The 23,037-nt window shown below is 40.2% G+C and overlaps 1 gene segment (V, D, J or C); it reads left to right on the top strand.

Annotated features, from left to right (window-relative positions):
• The first annotated feature begins 3,722 nt into the window (after window positions 1-3,722).
• Window positions 3,723-17,488, top strand: LOC311603430 (Ig heavy chain V region 3-like). The segment is given in 2 exons: window positions 3,723-3,801; window positions 17,169-17,488.
• Window positions 17,489-23,037: the final 5,549 nt, after the last annotated feature.

A 23,037-nucleotide genomic window follows, 5' to 3' on the forward strand; every position in this document is an offset into this window, starting at 1 on the left:
GGACTTGGATGAAATCTGTAGGTTGTTTTCTGTAAAATAGTCATTTTTTATATGTTAATCCTACCAATCCGTGAGCATGGGAGAACTTGCCCTCTGATTTCTTCTTTGGAGAATAGAAGTTCTTGTCATACAGGTCTTTCAATTTCCTAGGGAGAGCCACACCAAGGTACGTTGTATTATTTGTTTCTATTGTGAAGGGTGTTGTTTCTCTAATTTTTAAAAGCATGTTGGAATTAGTATATAGGAAGTCTGGTGACCTTTTTGAGTTAATATTAGTCCAGCCATTAGGCTGAAGGTCTGTATCAAATGTAGGAGTTGTCTGGTAGAATTTTTGGCATCACTTATGTATACTGTCATTTGTTAATAGAGATCCTTTGATTTCTTCTTTTCCACTTTGTTTCCCCTTGATTTATTTAGCTGTCTTATTACTGGAGATAGGATTTCAAGTACTATATTGGAAAGATACAGTGAGAGTGGGGAGCCTTGTCTTGTCCCTAGTTTTAGTGGAATGCTTTAAGTTTCTTTCCATATAATTTGATGTTGGCTATAAACTTGCTGTATATTGCCTTTATTGTACTTAGGTATGTTCCTTGTATCTCTGAGCTCTCTGAAACTTTTAACATGAAGGTGTGTTGGATTCTGTCAGGTCATTTTCCTACATGTGTTCATATGGAGAGAGAATCAAATTTGCTATATACATTGATGGTGGCTACACTAACACATTGGAGCTGGTAGTGAGTTATTCAGCTCCACAGCTGTCCTTCTCCAAACCTTAACACATATATCAAGACTCTGAAAACCATTAGTCATGACTTCCACGAATAAGGGGATGCTGATCTTGGGGAAGCTACATCCAGAGAGACAAGCATTGTCTGAGGACACAGTTAGCACTGTTGAACCTTAAAGATACATGGCAAAGGGAAAACAGCACAACTGCTGAGTCTTTACTCACAGCCACACAGCCCACCTGTGGTTCCAATGCTGAATTAGCAGACAGAGTGAATCATGGCACACATTTTCCTTCATTCTAGTTACTTCTCAGATGTGCTAATATTTTCTGCAGATTGGAAGTGACCTGTAGGTGGCACATTTGTTCCTCTTTGTGGTGATTTGAATTTTCTGCCCCAAGTACAGCTTCAGGGGTGGGAAAACTGCCTCATAACCTGCTTATAGCTCCTGTCTATCTCTAGCGTTTTGTCTGTTCCCTCACTACTTCATCAGTGGTCACTTCCATTGTTATATGTAAAAGTCCCTAGCTAAAGTACTGTGGTTCATGGAGACAATGTTCGCAGCAGAGCTTACCTTCCATTGTTGAAATATCTTCTCAAAATCAATAGACATTGCAGAGAAGAGATAGAAGTGAGCTGTCCCTGTGTGAGAAATTAAACAAATGTGTTATCAAGACCAGCAGGGGGCACTGTGTATCTACCAATTTTCTAATAATAGAGGAGCAGCCGAAGCAGATAAGGAAGTTGTTTAGTGAATGTACCCAGCAGTGTCTGTGGATTTAATTGACACCATCATTATGTTCAGAGACTATGGCTTTGTTGACACATACCATTTCCATGCTACATCCTGAAAGAGGTTATTTATTAAAATGCATCCATATTGAGATCAACAATGTCCAAACCAGATGCATATGTTGACTGCATATTAATACAAGTTCATGTCATACTTATAAATACTTATTAAGGATATTGGAACCTCAGGATCCTAAGCAATATGGGGAAAGTGTCCCAGAGTTTGCAGCTGCTAGAAGAGGTGCTCATAGTCCTGTTGATCATTAGGTTGAGTTGGACAGCATCCTCCAAAGCTCTGAGTAAGCGTCTGGGACAAACAGGGTTGTCAATGCTCCTTCTCAGCATCGCAAATGTGGTTGAACCTGAGTGTTGTCCTTGAACACTTGAAGTGTGGTTCACATTAAGGAACATGGATATGATGACTGATTTCTCAGTGGGATGGAAGAGCTCTATGGGTCTGGATGGGGTAGGATGTTCAATGCTCCTTCTCTTAATCAGAAATATGGTTGACACTGAGGAGTTTCATATGTCTCTTGAAAACTCGATGTGAGGTTCACATCAGTAACATGGATGTGGTAAATGGATTGTAAGTGCAATGGAAGAGCTCAGTGTGCACGTGTGCCATCATGGAGGTTGAATTAATTTCCTAGAGACCAGAACTTCACCATTCATTTACTAAGAGAAAAAAACTCTACCCATTCTATCTAAAAATTCATGTCTTCATCTGAGAAACATTCTTTCTGATTTCATAAATTAGTTTTGGTTGTAAAGAAAGAGATGTCCACATAAGCAACAGTACCACATTAGTACCCACTTTTCCACAGTCTTTGAGCATACAGCTTCACATCTTGGCATGGCATTGGATCATCTCTACCAGGTGACAGCAGCTAAAGGAAAGTGCATTCCTAGGAGCACGGCTAAGGGGGAGCCAGAGACTGAAGAGATCATGGCATCCTCTCTATAGATGTCACTCCTCCATTCAGCTGCTGGAGGTTTGGTTTGGACTGAGGATTCCTGGAGCTTCAGGAAAAGTTACCTTCAAGGATTTTTACTCAGATAGCTTCCCCACTTTTTTTTACATGGCACTGTGCTTGAGGCAGAAGCCTGGCTTTGGGGTTGAAGTGATTAGATGGATATCCCAAGCCCTGACATAACAAACTCTGTAGAGAATATTCCTGACAGATATCCACTGTGAATACACACAGATACTTCTGTGAATAGATCATGAATAATATGATATAAATAAATATGAGAGTTCATGTGTTTCTATAATGTGTGGAGTCAACTGGGTATTTGCCTAGAGGGATGTGTCTGGGACACAGCATAGTTTTATTCATTATTTTTTGGTGAATTCTCCAAACTGATTTCTAATATGAGTACAGTCCCATTAAGGGTGAGAGAGGATTATCCTTTCATCAAAACAATGGTGTCGTTTGTATTCTTGCTTATCATCATCTTCTTGAGGCAAATTTAGAACATTAGAATTCCTTTTATTTGCCATTCAATTGTTAGCTAAGGTCTTTGATTGTAGGACACAGAAAAACCTACCTGATCTGTAATTCCCCATGTTGTCTAGGTTTCCTAATGCAGGAAGTTGTTGTGTAGATTGAAGGAAGAGCAAAGACATCAGTGATCTCATGGAGTACCAGGCCTTGAAGTCTACAACATTAGCCTTCAGGTAAGATGTACCCATTAGTGTCTGAATGTTATGTAGCAACCAACTTCTTTCTAATTAGATTTGTGGCCTGAATCATAGGAAAGAGTTTTCCCCTGGTGCACCTGGTCAAAAGATCATCACTAGAGATGAAATATGCCCTACTAGTCCAGAGTTGTACTGCTAATGGTTATGTTGTCAAGCTGCCTTATAAGTATTTTTGTTTATACCAAGTAGATTAGTGCTGCTTTCATGTCTCAATGTGCAGTGTACTCAGCAACAGGTGAGTCAATGATGTCACTCTCTCACACAAATGTTAATTGCAAATATGTGAAAGAAGTGAAGGGTATGGAATGTGTTTACACAGAGGATTTGGACTTGAACTTGAATCCTGCCGCCTGACCCAGATGTTTGTACCTCCTTCTTCTCCAGCTGATCTAGGGCCTTATCTAAGAAATATCATGCTCATGATTATGCAAATTACTTGAGTCTATGGTGGTTAAATACAGGGATGTTCACACTCCATAGATAACATCACACCAGTGTCTTCTCCACAGTCACTGAACACACTATCCTTAAGGATGGAATGGAGCTTAATTGTCCTCTTCCTCCTGTCAGTAACTACAGGTAAGGGGCTCACCAGCTTCAAATCTGAAAAGGAGACAGGGACTGAGGTGACAATGACATCCACTCTGTCTTCCCCTCCACAGGTGTCCATTCCCAGGTCCAGCTGCAGCAGTCTGGGGCTGAGCTGAGGAGACCTGGGTCTTCAGTGAAGTTGTCCTGCAAGGCTTCTGGATTCACCTTCACAGACTACCTTATGCACTGGGTGAAGCAGAAGCCAGGACAGGGACTGGAGTGGATTGGATGGATTTATCCTGGAAGTGGTGGTACTAGCTACAACCAGAAGTTCCAGGGCAAGGCCACGCTGACTGCAGACACATCCTCCAGCACAGCCTACATGGAGCTCAGCAGCCTGACATCTGAGGAATCTGCAGTCTATTACTGTGCGAGAGACACAGTGCTGCAACCACATCCTGAGTCTGTCAGAAACCCTGGAGGAGCAGGAAGCTGCACTGAGTATAAAATGACAGAGAAGATTAGCCTGGGGACTTGCTTGAAAATAATCATTTTGAGCATTCGTTTTTTTTTTTTCTGTTTCCACCTCACAGTCTTATTGTGCCTTTGTCAACTTTGTAAAAGGGCATCTATGAATAAAGTGATGTTGGTTTATGTTGCTGCAACAGTATGACAGACCTTTCAACATCTCTACCAATGACAACTTCCATTGAAATGTTTCTTTTTTAATAGAAGAATAAGAAAGGGAAATCCATGATCATGCACTGATAAAGACCATCTCCAGCACACAGAGTAAGCCAAGGTGGGTCACAATGGTGGCCCAGGTCTTTTCTACAGGCTCTGCAGCAGCTCAGATGAGGCTTGTCTTCCTCAGGTCCCTCTAGCCAGGATGCCGTAGATTAACTCAAGCACACAGGGTAAACTGAGGGAAATTGCAGCAGGAATTGACCAGAATGCAGAGGAATCATCCAGTTCTGTGCTCTGAATTGAATGCAATTCTCCTGCAATTCTCCAGTGTACTGGAAAGACATCTGTTAAGTGGCTGCAACACTTTGATTCAATGACTTATCTGGTACCTTCTGGTTATTTTCAAGTACCAAGACACTTTACAGTGCAAGAAGAGGAGACCTCCAGAAAGGGTCCTGGATGTGTAAATAGCCTGAGAATGTATCTTTGAGACAGAGATTTACTGCTGAAAAATGTTTTTCAAATCAGAAGTTGTTCATTCCCTCCAGTCCAGAATAAGCAAATAGTCCATTCCCATCCAATACCAAGCCTTTGAGAGCTTGCATATTCACCACTCATTGGTGTTATAAATCATAGTGTTTCCTGAAATTGTAAGTGAAGAAATTCCTGTTTGGTATTCAAGGGTAACATCATACTTTTTGTTTTCATGTGTCCTTTTAGGCAAAAACATAATCTCTCATTGTGTTATAATGCTTAACTTCATTTCAAATGTATGTCTAGTGTCAATATTGTGTTCTTTTAAGCTTGAATTGATGGGTCCATGAATGTTCATAGGGCCAAATTCAGGTGGGGCAGGCTGAATGTATGAAGAAGAGGCAAAGTTTTCACCACCCCATGGAATTCTGTATTCTCTCCCTTGATGTATCATAATAACATTAGATTACTAGGACACCCTTCCTGAGCTATATGAGATTGTTGAGAGCACAATGCTATCTACAAAACATGTTGGGGATTCGCCTTCATCAGAGTTTGAGAAACAAACAGAGACCATGTACCAGCTAGGTGAGCACAGAGAGGACACTGTCAGTGATGATACATTTTTATTTATAGATTGCATCAAGGTAAGATTTAAGTAGAAGAAACTCAAAGTAATAGATTTGTGTAATAAAAGATTCATTAGTAGAATTTCATGACAGAGATTAAACCACAGACAGAGATATCAGGTAAAGGAGAGCTGCCTCCAAATATCCAAACAAAGTGTATGCTAACCAGGCATTTTGAAGGGAAGGCTAAAGTCCTTATGAACACAGATGTGAGGTATGTAGTAAGGATCTGGGGGAAACTATGTTTTCCCCTAGGAGTGAGTAGATAGTTGTGAGTAGATGGGTTGGAGATTGGAATGGGAGCATCAGACTGAGTGGATGGAAGAGGGAGGGAAGTGAGGTGATATGAAGAGAGAGATATCTAAGCCTTATATCCATTTGAGGGATGACATAGCCACAGACCTGAATGCAGTGAGTTGATGTCAGTGCTGGAGGCAAAACATTTCCAGTATAGATCTCATACAGGCATAGACACTGTGCTCATGTATTTCTGAGAAGGATAATGAGTGTCATGAGTGCTGAATTAATGGGCTTGAGTCATGAGCAACTCTATGCATTTGAAATTCCTTACCAATTTAATATCCCCATAAACTTGTGCTGACATCAGCAGAACAACAATGATGAAGGCGAAGTCATGTTTAGTCAGTTGTGATGAAGCCTGTGGCTGTGAGTGTTGTGAAGATGTAGAGGCAGAAATTCACACAGCGGGCTACCTTCTGGAGTAACCAGAGTCATTTGTGAGACATAACATGAGAACATCATGCAAACAGACAGAGAAAACTAAAACACACAAACATAAGCTTTTCTCTTCAGGAGCTTTCAATCAGTTCAGGGGTGTTGGTGTTGTGTTTTCACTTTCATTTAATACACGAATTTTTAACATTTTAATTTCTTTCTGATTTTTTCTTTTATCTAGTTGTTTGATCTCCATGAAATTGTGGAATTACTCTTTGTCCACTGTAGATTTTAAGATACTTTACATTGTGTCTAGATGGGTTTTCTCACTGACCTTAATTATGTGAATTTTTTAATACTTGTTTTGTTTCTCAAGATGTGGTCCATTTTAGGGGAGTTTCTGTAGTCTGCTGAGTAGAATAGAAATGTATCCTTTGGTATTGCTATAGACAACTGTGTGGACATCTGTCACTGAAGAAATCAAGGAAAGTAAATATATCAGTGCTTTTAGGGACCTCTGTGCATATGAGTTCTAGAGAAAATGATAGTAAGACCTGTATGAAAAACTTCAAGTCTTCCAAGGAAAAAATTGAAGAAGATATCAGAAAATGGAAAGATCTCCCATGCTTGTGGATTGGGAGAATCAACATAGTAAAAATGGCCATCTTACCAAAAGCAATCTAGAAATTCAATGTAATCCCTACCTAAAGTATGTATACAATTATTTTTTAATTTAAATAATTTATTCAGAAATTAAATGAAAAAAGAAGGAAGGATTGAATTAAGGAAGTGAGTGAATAGTGGAAGGAAGTGAAGGAAGGAAGGAAGGAAAAAAAGAAGAAAGGGACAATTTTGGCAATATCTTTAGTGTGTAAATCTCACATTTTTACAGTTGACAGGTTTCTAAGTCTTCTGTCTTTGCTAAACTGCCCAACATGTCAGCCGAAGTTGAGACAAAAATGAGATTTAATGATGATGCATATTTAATGTGCATAATGGTAAAATGTAGTGTAATAAGTTTCTAAAATCTTATTTGGGATTTTTCTCTTGTGATTTGGTTTTTTCCCTCCGAAGTATTTTTCATTATTATTCTTTAAGTGTTCAGAGTAATTTCTTCTAAGAAACTGTATTATTTCTATATCAATATCATATGCATCATTTCTAAATATTTGAGCTGAGACAGTTAAAAGAAACTATGTAAATAAAAATTATGCAAAACACAAGGAACAGGTGCAGAGAAGGGACATCAAGAGTGTTGCCTGACTCACTTAAAGTGTTTTCCTCTCAGTTAAAAACTTTCATATATGTTATATGTTGGTCAGAACCTTTGCTTTGAATGACACAATAGAGATCACTCTGGTTAGTTATTAAAATCCATGTTACTCTCCTGGGAAGTTTATCACATAGTAGAATGAATTCCTCAACTGGAAAAGTAACTCAACAAGATAGACAAACCCTTCGCCAAATTAGCAAAAGGCAGATGGACACTTTCCAAATCAAGAAAAACATAAAAGAAAACAACAGACAGGAAGGAATCCAAAGACTCATTAGGTCTTCAAAGCCTATATGCCACAAAATGTGAAAATTAAATGAAATGGCCAATTATTTGATAAATTCCACTTACCAAAGTTAAATCATATCCTAGTAAACAAATGAAATTATCTTATATAACCTAAGAAGATAAAAACATTCATCAAACTCTCCCAACACCCCCCCCCCCAAAAAAAAAAAGCCCAGGGCCCAGGGGCAGATGGATTCAGTACAGTATTTTACCAGACATTCACAGAAGAGCTAATGCAAATACTCTTAAAACAATTACAGAGAATAGAAACAGAAGGAACATTACAAAACTCATTCTAAGACCACAGTAACCTCTATACCTAATCCATCCAAAGACGCAACAAAGAAAGAGAATTTCAGACAAATTTCTTTTATGATATTGATGCAAAAATACTGAATAAAATATTCACAACCCAAATCCAAAACCACATCAAAAATATCCACTACAGCCAAGTAGGCTTCACCCTAGGCATGCAGTGATGGTTCAATATACAGACATCCATCAGTGTAATCTAACATATAAACAAACTGTAAGAAAAAAAACTCACATGATCATCTCCTTAGATGATGAAAAAGTATTTAACAAAATCCAAGTTCATGTTATTCAGAGATACAATGCCCATACCTTGTGGGTGGGTTTATATACTTTTTGTTCTAGAGATAACTCATGATATGTGAATTCACCAGTATGAGATTGCTAAACTTCCCCTCTCTGCAGCCTTCTGTCTTTCTTTCAATTCTTGTATTTACTTTAAAAGCAATTTCTGTTCATATTAGGTAAGGACTTTTTATATTTATTCCCTTTACCTCCTGATGTCTCCATGTCCCTAATCTCTATATGATCCCTCCCTCCCTCCCTTCCTCCCTCATCCCCATATCCCCACTATTAACAAAAAAAGTTGAGTTCCCCAAACCCACCACAGCTTAAAGAGTGGCATCAAGACTGAGCACATTCTCTTACCCTGAGGCTAGGCAAAGAAGCCATGCCAGGGGTCTCCTGATCAGAAAGAGGCAACAGAATCCATGTCACAATTAGCCTCTGCTCCCCTTACTAGGGGACCCACATGAAGTCTAAACTGCCCATCTGTTACATGTGTGTTGGGGCCCAGATCCAGTCAAAGCATGGTTATTGGTTGTTGCTTCAGTCTTCATAATCCCCCTGAGCCAACGGCATTTAACTTTGTTGGTCTTGTGGAGTTCTTGTCCCCTCCAGGTCCTTCTATCCTCCCTACCCCACCACAAAGCTCCCTGTGGTCTGTTGAGGCCTTTGATCCAGTTGAAATTGAGTTTTGTGCAGGGTAATAATTATGGAACTATTTGCATTTTCTGCATGTAGACATTCAGTTAGTACAAGTATCATTTGTTGAAGATGCTTTTGCTCCCATTTTAAGGAATTGGATTCTTTGTTAAAAGTCAAATGTCCATTGGTGTGTGTGTTTATTTCTGGGCCATTAATTTGATTCCATATATTATCCAGTTTGTTTTTATTCTGGTACCATGCAGTTTTTTATTAGTATTGCTCTGTAGTCAAGCTTGAAATCAGGAATAGAGATACCTGCAGAAGTTTTTTTATTGTACAGGATTTTTAAAAAAATCAACTGCCAGCTTTTTTGTTGTTGTTCTGTACATATGAATTTGAAAATTGTTCTTTTAAATTAAAATCTGTAGATAATTTTGTTGATGTTTTGTTGGGAATTACAGTGAACCTGTAGATTGCTTTTGGTAAGATTACCATTTTTATATGTTAATCTTTTTTTCTTCTCCTTTATTAATTTTTCTTGTTACATCTCAATGGTTATCCCATCCCTTGTATCCTCCCATTCTTCCCTCCCTCCCACTTTCTCCTTATTCCCCTCCCCTATGACTGTTCCTGAGGGGGATTACCTCCCCCTGTATATGTTCATAGGGTATCAAGTCTCTTCTTGGTAACCTGCTGTCCTTCCTCTGAGTGCCACCAGGTCTTCCCCTCCAGGGGACATGGTCAAAGGTGAGGCACCAGAGTATGTGAGAAAGTAATATCCCACTCTCCATTCTACTGTGGAGAATGTTCTGTCCATTGTCTAGATCTGAGTAAGGGTTTAAGGTTTACCGCCTGTATTGTCCTTGGCTGGTGCCTTAGTTTGAGCGGGACCCCTGGGCCCAAATCTGCCTATCATAATGTTCTACTTGTAGGCTTCTAGGACCCTCTGGATCCTTCTACTTTGCCATTCTCCCATGATTCTCTCATCTAGAGTCCCACTAGAATGTCCTCCCCTCTGTCTCAGTTTCCTGGTAAGTGAAGGGTTTCGTGGGACATGCCCCTTGGGCTAATATGCAGATATAAGTGAGTATATACCATTTGAGTCTTTCTGTTTCTGGGTTAACTCACTCATTATGATCATTTCTAGCTCAATCCATTTATCCACAAATTTTGGGAATTCCTTGTTTTTAATAGCTGAATAGTATTCCATAGTCTATATGTACCACAGTTTCTTTATCCTTTCTTCTACTGATGGACACTTAGGCTGTTTCCATGACCTGGCTATTATGAATAAGGCTGCTATGAACATGGTTGAGCAAATTTTCTTGTTGTGTGCTGGAACATCTTCTGGGTATATTCCAAGGAGTGGAATTGCTGGGTCTTGAGGAAGCCCTATTCCCATTTTTCTGAGATAGCACCAGATAGATTTCCAAAGTGGTTGTACTAGTTTGCATTCCCACCAGCAATGAAGGAGTGTTCCTCTCTCCCCACATCCTTGCCAGCATGTGGTGTCGCTTGAATTTTTGATCTTAGCCATTCTGATGGGTGTAAGATGGAATCTCAGAGTTGTTTTGATTTGCATTTCCCTGATGATTAAGGAAGTTGAGCATTTCTTTAAGTGTTTCTCAGCCATTTGATATTCCTCTGTTGAGAATTCTGTTTAGTTCCAAGCCCCATTTCTCAATTGGTTATTTGGTTTGGTGGTGTTTAATTTCTTGAGTTCTTTATATATTTTGGATATTAGAACTTTTTCAGATGTAGGATTGGTGAAGATCTTTTCCCAGTTTGTAGGCTGTTGCTTTGTTCTCTTGACAGTGTCTCCTGCCTTACAGAAGCTTCTCAGCCTCATGAGGTCCCATTTATTAATTGTTGATGTTAAGGCCTGTCCCTATATCTCTTCAATATAGTTCTTGAAGTTCTAGCCAGAGCAACAAGAGATGTGTTTCTTGAATGCAGAAGAAGGGTGGATCCTGTTTATGCACCCATTCAGTTAGTCTGTGTCTTTTTATTGGAGAATTGAGACCATTGATGTTGAGAGATATTAATGACCAGTTACTATTAAGAGTCTTAATTTTGATGTTGGTTCCAGTTGAGCGTTTGTGTAGTTGTGTTTTTGCCATGGTATAGTTATCTATTTCCTGAGTAGTTTTGGTTGTAGCTTGACCCTTTGAGATGGAGTTTTCCTTCTAGTACCTTCTGTAAAGCTGGATTTGTGGATAGGTACTGTTTGAATTTGGTTTTGTCATGGAATATTTTGTTTTCTCCATCAATGGTTATTGATAGTTTTGCTGGGTAAAGTAGTCTGGCCTGGCATCTGTGGTCTCTTATGGTTTGCAGGATCTCTGTCCAGGCCCTTCTGGCTTTGATGGTCTCTGCTGAGAAGTCGGGTGTAATTCTGATAGGTTTGCCATTAAATGTTATTTGGCCCTTTTCCCTTGCAGCTTTTAATATTTTTCTTTGTTCTGTATGTTTTGTGTTTTGATTATTATGTGACGGGCAGTTTTTCTTTTCTGGTCAATTCTATTTGGTGTTCTGTATGCCTCTTGTATGTTTATAGGCATCTCTTTCTTTAGATTGGGGAAATTTTCTTCTATGATTTTGTTGAGAATAGTTTCTGGGCCTTGGAGTCTGATATCTTCTCTTTCTTCAATGCCTATTATCCTCAGATTTCTTCTTTTCATGGTGTCCTTAATTTCTTGGATGTTTTGTGTCAGGAGTTTTCCAGATTTGGCATTTTCTTTAATGGTTGCTTCAAGATCTGTGATTGTATCTTCTAGACTTGAGATTCGTTCTTCCATCTCTTGGATTCCGTTACAAAAGCTCAGCACTGTGTCATTTGCCTTCTTCTCTGAGGCCTCACGTTCTCGTTTTTCTTCTGTCTGTATGTTTATCATTGAATACATTTTCATCTTCATATCTTGAACAGATTTTTTGATTTCTTTCATCTGGTTGTTTATATTTTCCTGACAATTTTCCAGTGCCACTCTATGTGCTTCTTTCATGTCTCGCACCTGCTTGGCTGCATCTTCCTGCATCTGATTTTGAATTTTATTTGTTTCCTCCGTTATCATCCTCATTACCAAGGATTTGAGGTCATTTTCTTGTGTTTTCGTTGTATTTGAGTTCTCCGGGTTGTTTTCTTTGGGATAGCTGGGAACTGGAGATGCCATGTTGTTTTGGTTTTTTTTTGCGTATGCTTTAACGCTGTCCTTTAGACATCTTGCCATCTCTGTTTTTGTTGGGTAACTTCCAGCATTGGGTAGAGGGAGTCTGATGATAGTTTCACTTGTTTTCTCCTGATTTCCATAGGCTGAAAGCCCTGATACTTCACTGGTGTGGATGTCAGGAGGTTAGCCCTGTCGTTTTGTGCTCTCACAGCCAGTGATCCCCAACTCCCCTTTGCTGTGGGTCCTGCAATCGTTCTGGGTCTCTGAATGAGCGTTGGATCAGGCCAAGGTATCCACAGCCTTTTGAGATTCCTGCCAAGTTCAGCCCAGCCAGGGATACTGTGCCCGAACCACACGTCAAGCTCAGCTAATTTCTCAGGGCCTGAACTGTCTGCCACAGCAGGAGAACTGCGACTGCACTGAGCAAGCACCTAGGGTGGAAGTGAACACTCCACCCAGCCTGCGTCACAGCAGGAGAACTGCATCTGCACTGAGCAAGCACCTAGGGTGGAACTGAGTGCTCCTCACAGCTTGCATCACAGCAGGAAAACTGCGGCTGCGCTGAGCAAGCGCCTAGGGTGGAACTGAGCCCTCTGCCCAGCCTGTGTCACAGCAGGGGAGAATTGCTTGCTGAGCTGAGCCAGCTTCTCCGTGGCACAGCTCACTGAGCAAACCCAGGACTCTGGGGCTGAAATGTCTGCTGCGTCCAGTTTGGGTCTCAAGGCACCACACGACCCAAATCCTGTCCAGACTCCCCTCACCAGCAGCAACTCCCACCGTCCATCACACCAATTGCCTCCACTGGAAGGCTCTCAGCTGCAAACCTCAGCCACCGCCGCTGGTGCAGCTGGTGCTGCTGCTCTGATCCGAGAAAGTTCTCGCTCCTCCAGTGTGGAGGGGGCAAGCAGGTCCTCCGCACCCTGGTCCCTCTGAACCGTGGAGCACTTCTGCTGCCGTGGTGTGGGGACCTTGGTGTTCCTGGCTCAGAAATCTGTGCAATTCCCTGAATTGTTCACTGGAGCTTTCAAACATGGTCCACACTGCTCGCCGCCATCTTGGATCTCCCCTATATGTTAATCTTATAAATCCATGAGCATTGAGAACTTTCCATCTTCTGATTTCTTCTTCAATTTCTTTCTTCAGAGAATTGAAATTCTTGTAATACATATCTTTTACTTTACTGGTTAGAGTAACACCAATGTATTCTATACTATTTGTTTCTACTGTGAAGGTTACTGTTTCTCTATTTTTTCTCAGCTCTTTGATGTTTGGGTTTAGGAGGTCTACTGTATTTTTTAAGGTTAATTTTGAATGCAGCCATGTCCCTGAAGGTGTGTATCAGGTGTAGAAGTTCTCTGGTAGAATTTTTGTGATCACTTACACCTACATTCATTTGTAAATAGAGATCCTTTGATTTTTTATTTTCCTATTTCTTTCCCCTTGATTTATATAGTTATCTTATTGCTGTAGATAGGATTTCAACTACTACATTAGAGACTTATGGTGAGAGTAGGGAGCGTGTGTTATATGTGATTTTAGTGGAATTGCTTTAAGTTTCTCACCATTTAATTTGACGATGTTTCTAAGCTTGCTTTATATTGCCTTTATTGTACTTAGGCATGTGCCTTTTATCTCTGATCTATCTAAAACTTTTAACATGAAGGTGTTGGATTCTGTCAAATGATTTTCTGCATGTGTTCACTTGCAGGGACCCACATATATTCAAACACACACACACACACAAACACACACACACAAACAAATTTGTCATATACATTGGTCATGTCTACACTATCACACTGGAGCTTTTAGCAGGTAATTCAGCACCAGAGCTGTCATTCTCAAAGCCTCAGCAAATACATCCAAGACTCTGAAAATCATTAGTCATGGCCTTCCATGAATAAGAGAATACTGAGCTTTGGGGAGCTAGATCCAGAGAGAAGAGGGTTGCCTCAGGACCCACTCAACATTTCTTATATTTAAAGATACATGGAAAAAGGAAAATACCACCCCTGCTAAGTCTTTACACACAACCATACAGTCCACCTGTAATACATATGCTGAGTTCGCAAGCAGAGTGAACCACAGCTCACTTTTTAAAAATTCTAGTTACTTTTCAGATGGGCAAATACTTCCTGTAGGTTGGAACTGATCTGTAGGTGCCACATTTGTTCCTCTTTGTGGTGTTTTGAAGTTTCTGTCTCAAGTACAGCTTCAATGATGGGAAAACTACCTTCTAGACAGCTTATAGCTCCTGTCTATCTCTAGTTTTTACTCTGTTAACTCACTACTTCATCAGTGGTCATTTCTACTGAAAGATCTATCAGCCCCTAGAGAAAGGACTGTGGTTCATGGAGACATAGTTTGAGGCACAGCTCACCTTCCATTGTTGGAATATCTTCTCAAATCAATAGGTACATTGCAAGGAAGAGAAGTAAGCAAGCTATCCCTGTGTGAGAAGTTACACAAATGAGTTATCAGGACCAGCAGGGGGCACTGTAGATCCACCAATTTTCCAATAAGGAGCAGCTGAAGCAGATAAGGAAGTTGTTCACTGAGTGTGTTCCAGCCTTCTCTGTGGGTTTCCTTGCCAACAACATTATGTTCAGAGACCATGTGTTGTTGACACATACCATTTCCATGCTACAACCCTGAGGTGGTTATTGGAGCCTCAGAATCCTAAGAAACATGGAGGAAAGTGTCTCAGAGTTTGTTGCTGCTATAAGAGGTGTTTGTAGTCCTGTTGATCATTGTATTGTGCTGGACAGCAGTGTCCAAAGCTCTGAGTAAGTGTATGATAGAAACATGATTGTCAATGCACCTCCTTAGCATCATAAATGCTTTTAACCCTAAGGAGATTCATGTCATTCTTGAACATTTGAAGTGTGGTTCACATTAAGGGACATGGATATGGTGACTAGATTCTCAGTGGGATGGAAGAGCTCTATGTGTCTGGATGGGGTTGGATGGTCAAGGCACCTTATCATCATGAGAATTATGGTTGACACTGAGTAGCTTTAGGTGTTTTTTGAATACTTGATGTGTTGTTCCCATAAATGAATATGGATGTGGGGAATGGATTGTTAGTGCAATTGATGAGCTCTGAGTGGATGGTGCTAGGATGTTTCCTGAATTCATTTTCTCAGATACCAGAACCTCACCATGCATCTGACTAACAGAAAAACTCTACCAGTTCTATCTTATGAAAAATTCATGTCTTCATCTAAGAAATATATTTCCTTTGATTTCATAAATTAGTTTGTATTTGTAAATATAGCCATGTTCTCACAGCCAACAGAACCACATTAGTATTCACTTTTCCACAGTCTCTGAGCACTCAGGTTCTCACCTTGGTGTGAAGTTGGATCATCTCTACTTAGTGACAGGAGCTACTGGAAAGTGCATTCATAAGAGGAGAGCTAAGGGGAAGACAGAGAGAGAATAGATCATGGCATCCTTCCTATATGTGTCACTCCTAGGTTAAACTGCTGGAGTCTTGGTATGGAATGAGGAGTACTGGGGCTTCATGAAAATTTACCTGCCACAATTTTCACTCAGATAGCTTCCCTATGTCCACTATGTGGATAGTGGGTGGGTCAGAAGCCTGTCCATGGGATTTATTTGATTGGATGGATATCCCAAGCACTGGCAGAACAAACTCAGTAGAGAAATTTCAGACAGATTCACAGTGGATGCACTCATAATGTCCAACACAGACTACACTGTAATTTTTCTATTTGTTCTTCGTTTGAAATCTAGGATGAGTCCATTCTCAGCTGCTGTGAGTAAAGCATGAGTAACATGCTGTGAAGAAATATGGAAGTTCATGTGCCTCTATAATAAGTTGTAGAGTCGATTGACTATGTGACTTGGAGGGGCATAGATGGGATACAGGATAGTTTTATTTATTATTTTTTGGTGAATTCTCCAAACTGAATCCAAAGTCAGTACATTTGTCTACATTCTCATCAAGGGAGAGAGAGGATCAGCCTTTCATGACCTCCATGTCGTCATTTGTATTCTTGCTTATCATCATATCACTGAGGTTGAATTAGAATATTAAAATTCCTTTCCTCTTCCTTTAAGCTGTTAGATAAGGACTTGGCTTGTGGGACACAGGAATGAAAACACCTGCTGTAAATTCTCCCTGTTGTCCAGGTTTCCTATGCAGAAGTTGCTGTGTAGCTTGAAGGAAGAGTAAAGACATCAGTGATCTCATGCAGTCCCAGGCCTTGCAGTCTACATCAGCCTTCAGGTACCCATTAGTGCCTGCTTGTTACATAGCAACCAACTTCTTTTCAATTGTCCTTTTGGCTTTTACCTTAGGAAAGAGTTTGACTGGGTAGACATGGTCAAAAGTACATGGTTATAGATGACACAGTCCCTAGTATACCAGAGTGCTCATGATCATGGTGTCAAGCTGCTTCACAAATATTTATGTTTATAACATCGATTAGTGCTGCTCTCAGTTCTCAGTGTGCAGCGTGTAGTGAGTAATGGAGACATTCATCATGGGTCAAAGTGCTGAGAATTATTGATAGCGTACTCACTTACAGAAGAATCAATGATTTCACCTTTCACACAATTGTTAATTGCATATATCTGAAAAAAAGGTAGAGAGCATTGTTTGCATTCCCTCAGAGGATTAGGACTTGAACCTCAGCATCCTGCTGCCTGAGTCAGGTGTTTGTAACTCCTTCTTCCTCTGCTGGACTTTCGGTTTATCTAAGAAGGACCATCTAATGAACATGCAAATTACTTGAGTGTATGGTGTTAAATAGAAAGATGTCCACATCCCCAAGACAACATCTTGTCAGTGTCCTCTCCACGGTCAGAGAACACACTATCCCTAAGGATGGAATGGAGCTGGATCATCCTCTTCCTCCTGTCAGTAACTACAGGTAATCTTCTCTCCAGTTCCAAACCTGAAGTGCAGACAAAGACTGAGGAGGAAAAGCCATCACTCTGCTTTTGTCTCCACAGGTGTCTACTCCGAGGTCCAGCTGGAGCAGTCTGGGGCTGAGCTGAGGAGACCTGGGTCCTCAGTGAAGTTGTCCTGCAAGGCTTCTGGCTACAGCTTCACTAGCTACTATATGAACTGGGTGAAGCAGAAGCCTGGACAGGGACTGGAGTGGATTGGAAGGATTTATCCTGGAGATGGTGATACTAACTACAACCAGAAGTTCCAGGGCAAGGCCACACTGACTGCAGACAAATCCTCCAGCACAGCCTACATGGAGCTCAGCAGCCTGACATCTGAGGACACTGCGGTCTATTACTGTGCGAGAGACACAGTGTTGTAACCACATCCTGAGTGTGTCAGAAACTCTGGAGGAGCAGGAAGCTGCCATGGGACTGAGATGAAAGAGAAGATTAGCCTGGGGACTTGCTCAGAAATAGTCATTTTGAGCATTCATTTTTTTGCTTTCTTTTCACAGTCTCATAGTGTCTTCGTCAATTTTGTAAAAGGACATCTATGAGTAAAGTGATGTTGGTTTAGGATGCTCCTACAATACACCAGACCTTTCAACATCTTCACCAGTGACAACTTACACAACCATATTTCTTACTTATGGAAACGGTAAAAAGTGAAACCCATGATGATGCATTTATAGACACCAGCTCCAGCTCACAGGGCAAACCAAGGTGGGTCGCAGCCATGGCCCAGCTTTCTGCTAGAGGCTCTGCAGCAGCCCAGGTGAGGTGCCAGCTGTGATTAAACTGTTCTTCCTCAGGTCCCTATAGCTAGGTTGCTAGCGAGCAGATCCTGCACACAGGGTAAACTGAGGCAGGTTGCAGCACTGCTGATTGGTCAGCTGGTGGCTGGTATTTTTCTATGTACTTTAACTCTTAATCTTTCAGGCTGATATATTTGCTGTTTACACTTTAACTTTGAAAGTTCCAGGCTGGTAGCCTTGCTGTTTACACCTTGGCAGACAAAGGAAGCAGATTTTTGTGAACCTCACACACACACATGCATGCATACAATCAATAGAAAAAACACAAGAGCTTAGGAAGACACCATTCATGCACTTATACATGAACATACAGAGAGTATATATACATGCTGTGAGTTGTCTATATAAACAGACAGACACATTTTTGGTTGAAAAAGATGGCGTCACCTATTGTCTAATTCTCTCTTGGATTTTTATGACTGGATACAAAGTCTCTCTACGTGTGGAAAAATTATCTCATTCTAAATAGATAGAATCTTTACATAAAAATGGAGTTACACTAGGACTATTGATCCTAGTATCTGACAAGATACTTTGTTTATCACAAGTTTAAGGCAGTAGTGTTACTGTATGCTCATTATGAGTTCAAAGTAGAAGTTTTATCTTTTTCTAAATTCACATGTACCTAATGTGTTCAAAGAAACATTTTTATGTCAAAGTTTTTGTAGAACACAGGTGTCTCTCTTGTCTTGTGTAGATAACCACTTATTCTTTGTTTCTATATTCATAGTATCATTTCTTATCATTGTAGACACCTGGGCCATATCCTTGGACTAAACCTAATATGAATGTATTTCCTTGATTATTCATTTATTTCAATCTTGTTTTCCTTCTTCCTGTAATTCACATGGAGGTTCATAGAGCTCCTAAGAGTTTTCACTATATTGTAGGAGGATTTAATCTCATTTGAATCAATTAGAAGCCATTATCAGGAATTATATCTGTAGGAAATCTACCCAACACAGAGAGTATCAACTACGGGGGATATGATTATCCTTTAGGCGGTAAGAGTCTATACCAAGCCAGATATATGGAACAAGCATGGAAAGGCAGGATAGCAATAATAAGTGATCCTGCTTCAACCAGGGACACACCCACTCATCTGTCGTGCAAGAAGCAGTGGGTGCCTCCAGGAAGCTCATGTACTTGCTTTTACCAATCCAGCATGCGATTGCTCCCAGCAATGCATGATAAAAATATCTTTGGAGTTTGAGAGCAAATAACTTTTTCTGGAATAACTGGGAATAATAATATGAATATGGCCTGGAAAATCCAAGTCACCAAACTTTGGTCAAATACAACCTCATTTAATCATCTCAATTCTGACGTAACCTGAGGGTGTGTTGTTAACTATGGCTCTGTGTCCCAGCAGAAGTTCCTGCTCTCTTCAATTATAAGATATACTTATATTAGAAAGCATTGCCACAGAAGTATAATTCCTGTAATTTTCTCAAAAGTATTATTAAATAATTTCATAGAACTCATTTCTCACCTCACTGTATGTACATACCTTTGGCCCATATTTCTTTCCTTCCCTCCCAGTTGCAGTAACAAGCCCTATATTCTCAAGAAGTTACAGAACACTGAAGCAGCGTCAACTTTCACAGTTCATTGTATACATTGTTATGTAGTGGTGCATATATAATTGTATAATCATTATGCATTCATCTCATGACAGACATGTATTTTATTTCCATAATGTAGTTATGGCAGACACTGCTGCAATAAAATTTGATGTTCTAATATTTCTGATGTATGTTCTTTTTGGGTCATGTTGGGTCAGCGTTTTGTATGCAACCTGCTCTAAAGGCCTGTATACATTGTATGAATATGAAAGATGCTGTAAATTCTCATAACTTAGCAGGTTTAAAGATTTTGAAGTCACTGTCGATATCACAACCTCCTTCTATAAATAAATCAGATAACCTTGTCACAGAGTGAAGAAACTGCGTCAAGCCAGAAATATATTGAGAGGTTAGGAGTTGATGATCCATCCACAGCACCTGCACAGGGCTCAGGGAAGTGATATGGGATGCATTTCCTCAGAGAGGATTAGCACTTGAACCTCAGCATCAGCTGCCTGACCAGGTGTTCTGTACTGCCTCCTTCTGCCTCTGGATCTACTCCTTATTTAAGATGTACATTGGTCATGAATATGCAAATTTTGTGAGTCTATGGTTGTTACATACAGCGATGTCCTCACACCATAAAAACATGTGATCAGTGTTTTCTCCACAGTCACTAAACACTGTTGCCCTCATCATGGGATGGAACTTGATTCTTTTTCTGTTTGCAGCATCTACTGGTAAGAGGTTCCCAATTCAAACATTTAAGTGGGACAGAGGTAACAATACCATCCACTCTGCCTTTCTTTCCACAGCTGTCCACTCCCGGGTCCAGCTGGAGCAGTCTGGGGCTGAGCTGAGGAGACCTGGGTTCTCAGTGAAGTTGTCCTGCAAGGCTTCTGGATACATCTTTACTGATTATGGTATAAACTGGATGAAACAGAAGCCTGGACAGGGCCTGGAGTGGACTGGATATATTTATCCTGGAACTGATGGTACTAGATACAATCAGAAGTTCCAGGGCAAGGCCAGAGTTACTGCAGACAAGTCCTCCAGCACAGCCTACATGGAGCTCAGCAGCCTGACATCTGAGGACTCTGCAGTCTATTACTGTGGGAGAGGAGACACAGTGCTACAACCACATCCTGAGTGTGTCAGAAGCCCTGGAGGAGCAGGAAGTTGCCCTGGGACTGAGAAGACAGAGAAGATTAGCCTGGAGACTTGCTCAGAAACAATTGCTCTGTGTGTCCATTTGTCTTCCTCCTCACAGTTTTATATGGCCTTTGTAAACTTTTCAAGATTACAGCAGTTAATAAAATGAAGATAATTGAATTTGTCCCTATAGTATATTGCCCTTGATACTCTTCACTAGTGACTGCCTCCATTAGCGAGTTTCTTTCTTAATAAATCAATACAAAAAGGAAAACTTTGATAAGGCATAGTTACAAAATATTCCACGAGACTGAAACTTTTGATGGAGTTTCTTTGAATAAAGTATAAAATGATTTTACTTTTAAAATCCACAAAAATTACATATGACTAAACAAAACCTTCTTTCATTTCTTTAAGTAACCTGAATGTGTGCTTTACACTTTGGCCATGTTTTCGAGAAGCAGTACTGGTCTACTAGATGTAAGAGATATTTATAGAATATTGTACTACCTCCTATATATATAATTCATAAGCTGATCAAAAGTTATTAAATCAATTTTAATAAAACTAATTTATTGACCCAACCAATGTATGTAGATGGTAATTGAAGATAGATTTGAAATTATGCACCATTTTCTGTTTTCAAATTTACTTCCTCCCTAGTCTTCGTGCACTGACCTCCAGTCTCAGGCTTTTACAGAACATGGACACACACTGACACATCATCGTCTCTCACAGTCCACTGAGCAAAGGGCATGAGAACTCAGAGAACCTGAAGCAGCCATGACAGGAAAGATACACGTCTGTATCTGGTCCTCTGCACATATATTTCAGCTTTCTGTTTAATACATTTTAATCCATTTTTCCATTGACAGACCTCTAAGCCATTTCCAATTTTTGCTAATATTACTTAACAATTAAGTGGGACAGACATGACAATGCCATCCACTGTGTCTTTCTCCTCACAGGTGTCCACTCCCAGGTCCAGCTGCAGCAGTCTGTGGCTGAGTTGGTGAGGCCTGGGTCCTCAGTGAAGTTGTCCTGCAAGGCTTCAGGCTACACCTTCACCAGCTCCGTTATGCATTGGGTGAAGCAGAGCCCTGGACAGGGCCTGGAATGGATTGGATATATTGTTCCTGTATTTGGTAGTACTAGCTACAATCAGAAGTTCCAGGGCAAGGCCACACTGACTGCAGACACATCCTCCAGCACAGACTACATGGAGCTCAGCAGCCTGACATCTGAGGACTCTGTGGTCTACTATTGTGCAAGACACACAGTGCTGCAACCACATCCTGAGTGTGTCAGAAACCCTGGAGGAGCAGGAAGCTGCCCTGAGATGGAGAAGACAGAGAATACTAGCCTGGAGACTTGCTCAGGAATAATTGTCCCATATGTCCATTTGTCTTCCTCTTGCTCACATTACTTTATGTACTTTGTTAAATTTTCAAAATTACTGCAGTGAATAAAGTGATGATAATTGAATTTGTATCTCCTGTACAGTGCAACTAGACACAGTTAACTAGTGACTGCCTCCATTATCAAGTTTATTTCTTAATAAATCAATACAAAAGGGAATACTTTGATAATGCATAGTTACAAAATATCTCTGGATCCCACAAGACTGAAACCCTTGATGGAATTTCTTTGAATAAATTATCATATGAATTTCACTTTTAAAATTCACATAAATTACCAATGACTAAATAAAAACTTCTTTCATAGTCTTAAGTGACCTGAATGTGTGGTTTAAACTCTGAATGTGTTTTCCAGAAGTAGTTCTGGTCTTCTAGAATGCAAGAGATATTTATAGAATACTATACTGCCTCATAAACTTAATTATCATGTTGATCAAAAGACATGAAATCAATTTTCATAACACTAATATATTGATCCAATGTATGTAAATATTAATTGAAGATAGTTTTGAGATTATGCACAAGACTCTGTTCTCCAGTGTATTTCCAACCCCTATCTTGGTGCACTTACCTACAGTCTCAGGATTTTACGAACATGGACACACACTGACGCATCATCGTGTCTCACAGTCCACTGGGCAAAGGGTATGTGAACTCAGAGAAACTGAAGCAGCCATCACAGGAAATATACAGGTCTGCCCCTTGGTCCTCTCCATATATATTACAACTTTCAGTTTAGTCCACATCTTTTTATCCATTTTTCCACTCACAGACCTCTAAACTGTTTCCACTATTTGCTAATGTCAATACACCAGCAATGACTGTGACTAAGCAAGTGTCTCTAGGATCTATTGGGTATATTCCCTGTTACAAAGAGGTCACACTTTTTAATAGCAGATTTCATTTTGAGGAAATGGGTGACTATCACCCAGTACAGAGACACCCGTGGTAGTTGGTAACCTCAGGGTTTGATTCTGTA

This window comes from Acomys minous (genome assembly GCF_964271855.1).
Source record: "Acomys minous genome assembly, chromosome: 8".
NCBI lineage: Eukaryota > Metazoa > Chordata > Mammalia > Rodentia > Muridae > Acomys > Acomys minous.